At 39.2% G+C, this 14,172-nt stretch overlaps 1 protein-coding gene across 1 annotated transcript in view; it reads right to left on the bottom strand.

The window, feature by feature from the left end:
* KATNBL1 (katanin regulatory subunit B1 like 1) overlaps positions 1-3,197 on the bottom strand; it is a 159,501-nt gene extending 156,304 nt beyond the window's left edge. Inside the window, exon 1 of the mRNA XM_005303987.4 lies at positions 3,023-3,197. The gene's annotated coding sequence lies outside the window, so the exon portion shown is untranslated. The remainder of the gene's footprint in view (positions 1-3,022) is intronic.
* Positions 3,198-14,172: the final 10,975 nt, after the last annotated feature.

The raw sequence follows: 14,172 nt of genomic DNA, 5'->3' as shown, positions 1-14,172 counted from the left end.
ACACTTTTCTCTCTTTTCTTAGAAGAGCTGTCTTCTTGAAACTATGTTGCAAGCATATGTTTATCTCATTTTTGGAGGAGTTTCAGAGGATGAGTTTCTTTAATCTTGGGTTGAGTTGTACTTTTGTTAAAATGAACTGCTTTGATCCATTAGCCCAGGTAATTGATATAAGTTGCAATGGAAGTCTTTCTGTGGAATCAGAATGAATTGTAATTAATTCCTTAGAGTTCTCTCCAAATGAAAGCACATATCCATTCCATCTTGCAAAGCTCATCTAGGATTATTAGAAAGATTCTTAATGGTAGAAATGTCTTCCAAGGTTAACAGAGCTTGTTTTGTTTCCTGTCCGTTAGACAGCCCCTCGCTTCTATGAGGCCCTCTCCACCGTTTCTGAATTAAGCCATGGCTTTGCACACTAGACAGTAATCTCTGATGAGGAATTTTGTCAAGTGTTTTCTGAAAACCAAGTATACAATGTTCACAGCATTCCCCATGTTTGTACTGGCAGTAGCATGCTCAAACAATTCCAACAAGTAAGTGAGGCATGACCTTCCCTTCCTGAAACCATGTTGACTATCCTTAATTCAAATTGTGGTTTTCCGACCATTCCTCCATTTGATCTTTTAAAACCATTTCCAAGACTTTTCCCACAACCGATGCAAAACTGTAATAATTAGTCTATAATTTCCTGGAGTGCTGTATCTATACATTCTAAAAATGGCCTTGTGTTGGCTACTTGCCATGCTTCCATGTGTTCTTTTCAGTTATCTGTTAAAAGCCTTCAGTTCCTCCCAGTGTTTCTGCAGCACTAACTTTTATTAGGCAGTGAGCTACTTGTGTCTTATCAGTCATATGAGTCTGAGAACTGTGCAGTGAAATGTTAAGGAGAAGGCAAAAACAAAATGCTTAGATGATAAGTAAATTTTCATTGAGGAATACAAGAATTAATATCAAATTGGTGCTGAAAAATCCTGAATATTGTGATGAAAATTTACATCCATTCAGAGCTGGATGAAACGTCCAAAGTTTTGCTTCCTATATTATTGAGGTTCAACCAATTCTTGGTCCTGGTGAAATCTATGGGAGTCTTACTCCAGCAGGTACAGAATTTGCCCAATTGAAACTAATGATTTCAACAAAAAATTCACAAATCAAGCCCTAGAAGAAAGTGTTCTTTTGATTCCTACTTCTTTCCCCCTTTATTCAGTAGAAATATTGCACAAGCCTGGCAGAGCTCATAGGTCCAAGCCTACAGCAAATTGAAGAAACAATGCTCATTTTGGAGGAAGATCCATTTAGCTGGTAGAAAAGGAGGCATATGCATGTAAACAAATAATCATTTTTGGCATAGCAGTCATTCAGCAACGGACAGGAGTGTGGGGACACATCTTTGTCTCCATTATCCAGCCATTATGTTTCCTTTGACCAGTTCTCTCTGCAAAAGAGTGTCTAAGCACAGAATATAAGTGACACAGTTTTAAGTTTCATCTTTGTATACTGTAGACACAGAAGTGCTTTCTTTCAAAATTGGCCTCTAAGTCATTACTTTAGTATAATACTAAATACCATCATTTTTCCTTTGCTGCAATTCTTATTAGCATGTTACCGTAAACTTCAAGGAAAGAGTAAAAGTCATTCATCTTGAAGAGGTGTATCCTCCTCAGATTGCTGTGAGTTACCAGTTCTGGCCAAGGGATGGTCATTGATATAATATCAGATGTATATATAAGAAGAGGACATGGTAAACAGGAAAGCATACAGATGAAAAGTGATTAAAAGTTTTGACTTGTCTTCATCTGTAGACAAGGTGTCTAGCACCAGCTTTGCTGCCTAAAAATTCAGGAAGACAGCACTGCTTTGTTTTATACTGTGCTACAGGTTTTATTTACAACCATCAGAGCTAATATATATAGTACTTTGTATATATGAAATTGTGATCAGAGATTGCTTTTGTTTCAGTATACAATGTCTATGGACATTATACACTATAGAGTGCTGATTTCTTCCCCTTTTCAGTTCAGTGAGCAGTAGTAGATTTCCATTGCCCAATGGCCTTTTTCTTTTCTAGCACTGGCATTGTAGTAGAATATTTTTTTAATCAATGGGTCAGCTGATCTGACTCTGGCTGCTTTAGAGACTGAATAATGGCTATTAGCTTTGAACAATTTTCTGATTTGTAGAAAGAGGCTTTGGTATAGACACAAGTTAAAGAAACACAGTCACTTATAAAAACAGGTGGAATTAAGGTTGCTCACAGCAGTGCCTTCTGCTCCCAAACCCTTCTGGAAAGTGAGACTTGAAAATCAGGGAATGCTCAGTTATGGTGCTTCCACATATTCTATAAAAAATACTTTAGCTTTAAGAGAAACAACAAGACAGAAATTTAAGAAAACCAGGAAATGCACAGTTAAGGTAATGCTTCCCACAAAACATGCCAAGACAACCTTAATTCTGCCCCTTCATTGTGTCATGAGCAGAGCTGGGAAAAAAAAATTAGTTCAAAAATTCGTTCAAAACTTTTTTTTGGCAAAAAATACAGGTTTGGTGACAATGAAACATTTTACGACTCATGTGAGTTTCACTAAATTGTTCATGTGGAAAGCCATACAACAAAAACAATCTAAAAAGTTGAAATGAAACATTTTGACTTTTCTGTTTGAAAGGACTTCTTGTTTAGAAACTACCTCCAGTTCTTTAAAATCCACCCTCTTTAAAATCAAAGTGAAACATTTAATTTTGGGGACTTTTTGGTTTGCCAACAACTTAGTTTTAGATTTGACCCGAAACAACTTTTTTTTTTTTTAACTGAAAATGTATTTGCACAGCTCTAGTCATGATGGACTCCTCTTCAGAGTACCTTATCCCTCCATAACAAACAGAGCATTAATAGCAATGTCTCTTACAATAGGGTCCACTATATTACAAACAGTATGAAGCAAGTGCTTCAAGTAGCCGCTTTCTATATGTTTGGACACATCACGCTCAGGAACAATATTCCAAAAATACAATCTCATGTACTCACAGTCACTGCTCCATAATCTTACGTTTTTGGCTTCAGAAGGGTATCTTTGGAAACATGTATAATGACTTTACATTCTGGAAGAATACCAGTAGTGGACAATCTCTGAAATTCAACTTTCACAGGGAAATAGGTCTCCAGATCTGGTGGTTGTCAGTCTGCCTAGAACAAATGTGTTTTTGAAAGTCTTGATCAAGAGGAGGGGACACATGACCTGAAGTGACTGATAAACAGCATGAGAATTTGGCTGAACTCTATCTACATGACACACTTGCTGCAGTTGAAAACAACAGATGAGAGAGAGTCCTTGGGCCAAATCATGCAATTTTAGGGCAGACCTAATACAGGCTGAACTCCAACAGAAATCAGGAAGGGATTTGTCTGAGCAAGAACTGCAGGATGTGATCTCTTATGAGAGATATAGGGTTCTAGAGGAGTTTTATACCTGAGGACTCTCCCATTATTGTGCTACTAGCTACATGTTGGTAGTATGGTGTTTTACAATAGAAAAATAATTAGAACAGAGCTTTGTATATCACATTCTGTGATCAGCTGTTGTTGTTTTTTTACTTGCAATGAAACAGGAACCTAAGAAAAGCAAAATGCATAGGGAAAATAGCTAATATTTTGACAAAGTAGAAATATTTCTTTTTGTGATGGATTAAATTAAAACTCATAGTTGTGCATATGATGTGTGATGGCCATTTGCTATTGCAAGTTTTCATGTTGCTTGACCCTGTATGAGCGAGCTGGTTGTTTTTTGTTTTGTTTTTGAGCATCAAGTTACAATCACTGTTTTGAGAGTAGTAGTATAAATAATTTATTTCTAAGTTATTTTTTGAAGGGCTGAATTTGTCTCCTTTTGGCCTATTGATATAGGTGCTAGGCTATTTCCTTTCTATGACTTTTTTTGTTCAGCTTACAGTAATAGTAACTTAATTCTTTTTTAACTGATGTACAGAGCCCTCTCCTCAGTAACCACATTGGGAATTTTGCCAGAGCAAGGATGGTACAATGAGGACTGGATTTTGTAAAGTCAGATTATGAATGGGTTTATATTATGCACTATATATCCTAATGCTGACTAGTTCTTCCCACCCTCTCTTATTCATTTCCCTTTTCTCCTCTGTCTGATGCAGTGCTGTAATAGCCCAGTACACAACCTAATAAAATATCAGAATGTAGAATAACAAGCAGCAGATTTGCTATTAAAAAGACATTTGGGATTTTTAAAATATATTCAGTATTTTGGATGTCTAGACAAAGCTGGTGGCACATTACCTTACAGTCCTCTAAAAGTATGTAAAAAGCTTCCTGGCATGCAATATGGTCATGAAATGTGGTCTAGCTTTTAAATTAAGAAGCAGAGAATAATCGAACTGGTAATTTATCAGATTATAAAGAGATGTGTTTAGCAAATGAGTTAACTCACCCTAATACTAAGATTAAAAATATGTGATCCAGATTAGAAATGTGCTGAAACTAGACACTAGCTGAAAACATCGCTGTCCTAATGATGGTTCATACACACTGGGTACAGGAGCTGACAAGACTGAATCCTGCACAGTCCCACATTAAAACCACCTGGGAGGAAGAGCACAAATGTTTATTACTGATTTTTAATCTCTCAGAGGAAGAAATAATTCTATTGAAACTGATTTTTCCATCAAGTTTTGAATGACTTTTTTGGTGAATATAATATTTGTTCTGAGAATGTACCTTCTATGACTGTATCTGTCCTATGCATAAGATAACAACCCTGTAGTCTTATTATGGTTACATTGGGCAGATCAGAACTGTAAGACCAAATTCATGGTGCTGCATTAGGGTGGCTTAGGGAAGGATTTGGCTTGTACTAGCCAAGTACAGTTTACTTCATCACTTTTTATCTTACCTTGAAATTCCTAGGTCTCAAAAGAAATCTATAATGATGCCAGGACTACCGCTCATATGGAATTTATGTGGTTGTCATTGGCTCCTGCTCCTTTTGTAAAAGGTGGTAAAATAAACAGGGAAGTGTAACAGAGGATGGACTTCATTATTCCATAAACTTCCAGGATTTAAGGCATGATTATGTACATATTAACCTGAGCATCACAACAACATAAACAACAGTACAGGCAACTAACAGTAAAGCATTGTCAAGATTATTTTTGCTAATTACACTATTAACTATGGAATTTCAGGCACATGTTTGGATTACCTACTCATTTCAATACTTTCCTGTTGCTGATCTTTTCTAGCAGCAATTTTTCCAGTTACAGGAATTGCTGGTACTATGCCTGGAGACACTCAGCCTTTAGTTCAGGTAGGAAAAGATTCTGTAAGATAGTTTACATAGCCATATCCTCAGAGGGGCCTGCTGCATAGCGTACCATTTTAAGGTGTAGCAGAGCACATACCACAGCTATCGGATGTAGACCATCTCAAGGGTCTCTGCGGCTGTTTAACTCTTGACATAAACTGTTCCTTCCAGCTCGAGCAGAAAAAATACACATTTGCTTGCCAAAGCTGTGCAAACACATTCAGCTAAATAAAGCTAATCAATTATGTAAAAGATGAGACATTTTAGAAGCAAGAGGTGGAGGAAGGGAAAGGGGCCAGGTTTATTTTTTTCTGTGATCATTTTTGCTTAACTGTACACGTGCAGTGGAAAAGCAGCTGTTGAGACTGATATTGTAGTGATGCAAAAGCAGGGAATGGCTTTTCCTCTCTTGTTTTGAGAAGTAAGACTCTCAATGTTGAAATACAAGTAAAATATTTCCAGGAACACATGCTTTCTCAGTCTGAAGATGGAAGTAGAATTATGGTAGCTTTTGGTAAGTGGAAATAGTGCTTAGCATTTACATAGCACTTTGAATGGACAAAGTGCTATTGCAATGTTAGATAATGATATTACACATATATGCAATTATAATGAAAATATTAGTGGAAACACTCTGCTTATGGATATACCAATTGTAGTTACACCACTAGACTTATGAGTAGTCACAGCATTCTGGAGAGGGTCAGGCAGCTCCTTGCTGGGGCTCCCCAGAAGTAATTAACTTGTTTTATATAAATTTAAAATGGGATTATTGGGTCCACCAGCAGCCTTCTCTGCTGCAGAAGTGAGCCCATCTGCTTACGTTACCAACATTTAAACAACTCTGTCAAGGGGACGGTCTTCTTCAAATGATGTGGGAGCTACTCTGCTGGAGGACTTTTTGTGCATACTGTGAATTTAAAATTATTTCTCAGTCTTTTTTCTCCAGTTATCTAACTACTGTATAGAATCCAGTGTAATATAACACAAGCTCTCAAAATACCCACACTTTCTCCCACACTTAATGGAATTGTGCCAGGGAAGTACTATAAAATAAAAGAACATAAATAGATTTAAATCACTTAACTTATAAATTGTGTCTGTCTTCTTCTTTAATTCCTTTATTCCCATTTTCTGTTCTTCAATATCTGACCCAGTCTGTTAATCTCTATTTTCATTTTTTATTTTTTTTTTACCGTTTTCTTTTATTCATTCCTTTTTTCTTTGAAGAGCAATGTCGTCTTCCTCCTCATTCTTTCTCTTTTATATTCACTCCATCCTATTATTGCGTTCGATCTCTTCTATTTTATGTTGTCTTTTACCTGTTGCTCCCCTTCTCTTATTTCTGCCCACACTATCATCTTTATCTCATCGCTTATTCCTGCTTGTATTTCATTGCCTCTCCGTAGTTCTTCCTATCTCTTTTCCATCACAATTAGCACTTTATCAACACTAATTAATCAGCACAAAGAAACAGCTGAGTATTATTAATCCCACTAGATAGGAAAATTAAGCCAGAAAGGCTTGACTAAGAGCACTGGGTAGATGTTGGCCAGGGAGAGACTACAGGAGCCCTACCTCTTAGTCCATTAGACCATGCTGCCTCTCCCACCATCCAGAAATTACACGAATAGCTCAGCAGAGGAGTTGGCATGTTGGAAGGCTGCCACCTGTTGGCAGGAGGGAGCTTGCAGAAGGCCTTGTATCATCAGAAGATGCTTGAATAGCAATTTTCTCCCCTCTTCTCTCAAACTACTGATTGTTCTGCGATTACATCCCCAAATGGAGTAATTCTTAGGTCTGGATTGTGTGGGCCCTAAAGGCCAGCAGTGGGTATCATGTAGAGGCACCTTGACTAACCTGAAAAAATCACCATGTCAGATGTTATGTTTGCAACTAACAGGGATAGTTTTGTTTTTTAAGTGAAAGGAGAGATTAACCTTGACATTTAGCGAGAGATAGAAGGCAATATACGTGTGTGTGTGTGTGTATATGGGGGCTGCTATCTTTGAAGTCCCCAAAGGCTACTCTGGCAACAGTATAGTTCATTATATTTAAATTGGTTTAATGTTACAGAACATGCGGAACAAAGTATTAGGAAGCTAACTTTCTCTTTTGTGGGTTTTCCCCTCTTCATTATATTTGTTTCCTTGCCTAGTCATGGCTCAGCCCAAAGTGTATGCATGAAGACCCACAAGTGTTGTTCATGTGGTAATTTCTCTGCCTTTATGAGTAAGTGGAAAATGGAATGGCCCCTGTTTCAAGTCAAGTTTATTAAAAAAAGCAGAGTAATAAAAGGTGGGAAATGCTTTCGCTACTATGGATTCCACTATTTATTGAGATTTAAAGATTTCATACAGTGCATAGTTAAATTAAATGCATGGCACCAAGTATATTGGCTAGTCTAGTGTTGGAAACCCAAAGAAGGACATTCATGTTATTTTGGTTTCCTTCCAGTAGGTACCATAGTCTCTGATTTTTTGGCCCTGTAGCCTGAACAGAATCTATTACAAAGGTTGAACCACTGATTTTAGTCTGGTTTACCTTTGGTTGATGTACTACACAAAACCTTGGAAATGAAACCAGATTCTTTGCAGCTTGTGGGGGGAGGGGGAATACTGTACACTCACTTCCATACCTGAAAGAAAATAGGGTGGCAACATTGTAGTGTGTTGTGTGTGTGTGTTTTCTCATATCCTCAGAATGTGGCTATAACTGGCTGAAGTGGAATATCTACAAACAAATTATAGTATGTCTTTGTGTTTAGTAGACAAACCTGGGACCCTATGTCCATGAGAATGGAGAACAGTGATACTGTTTAGTATATGAACACAAGACATTGGTGTGACAGGTTCCCTTACACTCTAGACTGTGCTTGGAGAGTTCCTGAAGAAAACCTTTAACTGCCCACAGATTTGGTGGGACAAAGTCTATCAAACCATATGCTCCTCATTTATGGAATTCCCTTAAAATGGAATTATGTGGGGTTCAGACTGTTATTCCTCTCTCCCCTGATTTAAAACAAAAATCGAGGTTGAAAACTTCTTATTTTTTTAACTTAGCTCTAAGCATTTAATGGTTTTGGTGCTAGAGCCCTGCACTCCAATGTTATTTTTATCTGCTGGTTTGTTTTCCTTGTGATGCTCTAAATGAAAAGTGCTATAGAAGCAGACTGTGGTAGGTGGTAATAAATTAGAGTCTCACAAAGTAGGACATTGTCTAAATGGAATGAACGGATCTAAACTCCAAGGTTGTCTGCTGTAATGAGGGATAGTTAGGAGATAGGTTTAGGTTTATAACATTATACACAATTTTCGCTTGGCTCAGTCCTGTTTCCATGGCAATTAGTATATTTCATTAATTACAAGTTTGTTACCATGGATACTGTATTTCTGGTATTTTTTACATTATTAATGTCCTGAAGTATAAAGAAGCATTGAATGACTTGATTTTTCAAGCAACCTTCATTGGCTATTCGAAAGTATGATTTTTATTACCATATTTTCTATCAGCTCACAGTTGATTTTAAACAAGAGTTATTAATTTAACTGAGTTTAAAATAAATAAATATTTCAATACACTGAGATCTTGACTCCAGATACTGGACGGGAGCTTTGCCTGAGTAAAGATGGTGTAGTAATTGTAATACCACCTAGCTCTTAGAACTTCTATATTTGGCCCTTGGATAAATTTCAATGTAGGGCCAGGTAGATAGTTTGAGTGGAATGGAAATCAAGACCTGCTCAAGTGAGCAGCAGTTGTTTCTACAGAGCACAGCACTAACAGTGTCAGTTTGGGGGGGCTTTATGGCATCAGGGTCAATGAGATGGACGGGATGCTTCCCTGTGTGTTAGCCTCAGAAAAGCCCATGATTCAGGACTTCATCATGCAGTCTTAGGGATGCATTTCCAGAGCATGGGGAGGAGTTTGGATTTACTGAACTTTGTTGGTAACACCTGACATTCCTTAGGCTTGCTCATGCCTATTTCAGTGTTATGCAGTGGATTTGGTAGGGGGTATTCTCCAATCACCGAGTGAGTTCTCAAAATTATTTGTCTCCATTTTCTGTCCCACCCCTTATTAATATTATCATTAGACCTGATCCTGAAAGTGCTAAGTGCCTCCTCAGCGGTGCTGCGTGCTCTGAACTTCTGCTGCAACCAATAGGTATTGAGAGCACTTGTACCTCCCAGGAGATGTGCTTAGTCATTTACAGGATCAGACTATTTATGACTTGCTTGGTTCCTATTAGCTTCTGGACTGGGCTATTCTTGTATCTCTTCAGATAGCTTAATCTTCCATTTATTCTGCATTTTATTTCAGTACCAGTACTGTAGTATAGATACATTCAAATAGCCTGACCACAAAAGATGCTAGGTATCCTCAATTGCTACAGAAACCAGAACCTCAGTCGGGTCATGTTTATAGTATAGCACTGCAGAGTTCTCCCATCAACATAAAAAACCCACCTCTGCGAGTGGAAGACGCTATATTGGCAGGAGAAGGTCTCCCACCGACATAGCGCTGTGCACGCGAGTGCTTATATCGGGTAATTTGTATCGCTTAAAAGGGTGGAATATTCACACCCCTGAGTGACATAAGTTTTGTCGACGTAGACTGTAGTGTAGACATAACCTCAGTGACTATAGTGGGAGTTGAGGGATCTCAGTTCCTCTGATAATCAAGAGGGACAACTAGTAGGAGATCAAACTGAATTTTAATATAAACTTCAGTGTACGAAGGTTATAATTTGAGAGCAGTCTTGATTTGCTCAATATCTTGCTGTGTATACAAGGAAAATTCTACATGTCAGTCTCTACATGGAATATATTATATTGTTAAACAAGCAAATAGCGCAATCAACTTCAAGAGAAGGCTTGATTTGGTTTGGCCAAAGAACAAGAGAATGCGTGGGTGGGGTTTCTAGTTTTATCCAAATCCGTACACCCATCCTCATTTCTAGCCCCTACAATGATGCACTCTCTCTAGATCAGTGTTTATGTCATTGGCAGCTACCCACCTTTTCCTGGACTTAAATTTCCACTTCTGTCAGTTCCTTAACCTTTATGAGCTGAAATATTCCTCCACCCCACATAAAACCGTCACATGTGTATTCCTGAAACTACAAAATAACACTTCTCACCTCCAAATTCCTTATAGTTTGAAATAGAACATTTGGGTGATAAAATTGAGTGTTCGAAGCACACCTGGAATTAGAAGAAAGTGACAAAAATGGTACAAAACTATGCCAATACTAATCTGTTAATGACATTACTCTGTTAATTTAAAATGTCATCAGAGAAAACAAAAAGCATTGTGGTCGCTGCAAGAAACTGAAGAAAAGGAAATTGGAGAGGTTAAGACTCTCTACCTTGCCACTGACTCTGCACAGATGAAGGAATGTATCCATGCAGACCCAGTTACCTAACTCTGTCGCTGAAATAAAAAACAACCACCACCACCCTCTCTCTCTTTCCAAAGCAAACCCAGCTTTCACCCTTGTCTGTGTGCTGCTTTTCCCCCCTGTTGGATGGGAAGGGTCCTACTTTAATATATTTGAATTACCCCTAAGGGTATGTCTACACTGCAATTAAAAACCTGCGGCTGGTCCATGCCATCTGACTCAGGCTCGAGCTGCGGGGCTGTTTAATTGCAGTGAAGACTTTCAGGCTCAGCTTGCAGGCCGAGCTCTGGGACCCTCCCACCATGCAGGGTCCTAGAGCCCAGGCTCCCGCCCAACCCTGGAAGTCTACACTGCAGTTAAACAGCTCTGCAGCCTGAGACCCACGAGGCCGAGTCAGCTGGCACAGCCAGCCACGGGTGTCTATTTGCACTGTAGACATACCCTAAGATTCCTCTTATTTCAGTCGCACCTATCTTGAGTGCTTCTTCTAACTACAAATTCTTTCAGTCAAGCAGGAGTGGATGCTTTGGAGGTTGGCTGTTTTGACTACTTTGGAACCTGTCAATATTGCTCCTAAGATGGCTGGAGGTATGGCCAAACTTTTTGAAAGTTTAATGTGAGATAATTAGTTGCTACAAAGAGTTTTATAAAGGACTAAGGACTGACCAGACTTCCATAAAATGTAGTGTTTTAGATGGGTGCTTAGTGACTCAGTTGATTGTTGACAGCCCTGGTAAAACTTTTGTTAAAAGAACAGTTTCATTTTATTTTCATAAACATGATCTAAAATTCAAAACAGACAGTTATAAAAGGAAACCATGCTATTTGAGTCTGATGAAGATAAGTTTGGAGGCAGCGTAGAGACTTCCCTAAGCCTTGGTGATTTCTGGTTGCCAAAGCAGTCTCTTTGGACTATTGGCAGCTGATGTAAATTAGAGCAGCCCTCAAACTGTTATAATTTACACTGAGGGACTGGCCCGGGATCTAAGGAGCACAGAGGTGACTTCATGGCTCCCTTGTGGTTCTATGGTGCAACCCAAGAACAGGGCCACAGTCTTTAGGCTTGACTAAACTTGTACATCTCAGTGAGATCTATAAAACAAGCCATGTTTGTGGAAAATCCTTTTGATAGTTTGGAACATTCATAACTTTAAATCAGCAACTTTTATTTGATTTTTTTAAAGAAGTTTTTTTCCAAGGCAACTACATTTCATTTTAACTACATAGCTATTCATATTTCTCCCACTATTAAATAATGAAAGCTCCTATAACCAAATGGCATTGGCCAGAATGTGGATGTTAATAAGCTTTTTACAATTTTGGATCTCTCTCTCTTTTTTTGTAATGGAAAGATACATTTTTTTTCCTTTCACTGTTTTGGCTAGTGTCTTGGCAGCCTCCACCACACACTTCAGGCACACCAAGTGACAGAATTTAACTGTGACACACATGGCAGTAGTGATGATCACAGAGTCCCACAAGAGAGATAGCTGCAGCACATTTCATGCAGTTGAAATTTCTGAGCAGCAGACTGGAAAGAGTTGTTGCCTACTACATATCCCTGGTGTGTGAGCCTATGTATTCTTAAAAAGCAACAGAGAGTCCTGTGGCACCTTTAAGACTAACAGAAGTATTGGAGCATAAGCTTTCGTGAGTGGGTATTCACTCACGAAAGCTTATGCTCCAATACTCCTGTTAGTCTTAAAGGTGCCACAGGACTCTCTGTTGCTTTTTACAGATCCAGACTAACACGGCTACCCCTCTGATATGTATTCTTAAGATATTATCTAGCTATTACACAGTATTTTGTGTTAGTTCCAGTGGTTTATGGTTTGTAGACATCCAGCTTGGAGAGAGAAGGGAAGTTATCCTTTCAGATAGGGTAACATAGGTCACACAGTACAATAGCAATGTGTATTATATATAATACAAGAGGCCTGGAATCTCAAGTAATTTGCTACAATGGTGTGGGATAGAACATCTCTCAACTCTGTTTACTAGGTTTATAAGGTTGTCTCATAGCTTTAGTGTTAGTTCAATGTAGTCCTTCTTTAGCAGGGCAAATCAGAGCTTGCTTCACTCATTGCATATGTGGCTGTGAGTGGACTAGGTTTCAACAGTAGTCACTTTTGAATAGCCATGTGGTCCATGGAAGTTTTAAAATGAGCACAGCCTGTTGCTCAGACAAACCTCTCATTATCTAGAAAAAGAAGTCTAATCCTTCCCTTCCCTGCTGCCCACTGAGAGTTCCTTCTTGACAGGTGCTTCCACTTCATGATGGTTCCCGTCTCAGAATGGCATTAGTCGTAGTGCCTTTGGTTTTTCCTCCAAAGATTCCAGCAGATCAGAGCTGACCAGTTCAGCCGTACAATTCTATTCAAGTGCCTAAACAGTGACTCCAGAACAGTTAAAACTTGGCATTTTGTGGTCCTTTCTTTTTCTCAGTTGTCTCTTCCCCCGGGGGTGGCTTTGAGGCAAGTTGAGCTCAGCCTTCCCCTTGAATTAGCAGAGATCCTTCAGCCTCATTGATAAGCTGGCAACATAAGGGCTAATTAGTGACTCCAGCTGGGTGTAATGGGGCTTTATTAGAAAGACTGACCCCAGCTGTTAGGGGTGCTGGAATAATTTTTATAGTGGGGATGCTAATGATGGAAACTATGTATTTGGTTTTTGTTATTACTACCTCAAACCAGTGGCTGTGGCAGCACCCTAGTTCCAGCACTACTTCCAGCTATGTTTGTGAAGGAGGGAGAGCCCTTCTTAAATAGAGCTTGGAATGGACTAGATGAAGGAAGACCTGAGAGAGAGAGAGAGAGAGAGAGGAACAAGGGGAGTTCCCCACTGGGAAGAGTCTGCCAAGGTCCAGGTGAGATACCCACAGGGAGTAGAGTAGGTTTCTGAGTGGAGAGCACTAAGATAGGGCCTACAAAGAGCAGGGAGATCCTCCGAGGTAAACTGCTTCAGTCCCTGGCAATGGGAAGCAGTGGGGGAATCCTGCTGGGGAAGAAACTGTTTAAGAGAATCTTTGAAGGGGCCAGAAAGGAGAGGATTTCAGTCAAGCCTGAGAGGGCAGAAGAACTATAAATATGGACATTTTCTGTGAACTTCATGTTGGACCTTCATTTATCCCCCCCAAAGGAGAGTCAACTGTTACTTGACTTGGCTGGAGGGCTGAACAGTAGAAGACCCAAACAGAGAGTCAGGAGAAGATGCTGGCTGGGACTGGCCATGTGGGGCCAAGGAAATGGCCACCAGGCCAGAGCAAGAGGCTAAATCCCCTGCGACACTGTGCCCAAGCAGGTGCCCTAGAAGTGAGGACATCCATGCTTTGAAATATCCAGTCATACAAAGTAGTTGACACAGCCTGGTTTGTCTGGATATGCCAGCATTTGTGGGATGTTTTCTATTTAAGATGGTTTCGGACTGCAAAGGATTATTTAGATT

This window comes from Chrysemys picta, chromosome 4 (genome assembly GCF_011386835.1).
Source record: "Chrysemys picta bellii isolate R12L10 chromosome 4, ASM1138683v2, whole genome shotgun sequence".
Taxonomy (NCBI): domain Eukaryota; kingdom Metazoa; phylum Chordata; order Testudines; family Emydidae; genus Chrysemys; species Chrysemys picta.
Note: the sequence above shows the minus strand (reverse complement) of the source record. Positions and strands in the feature narration are given on the sequence as shown.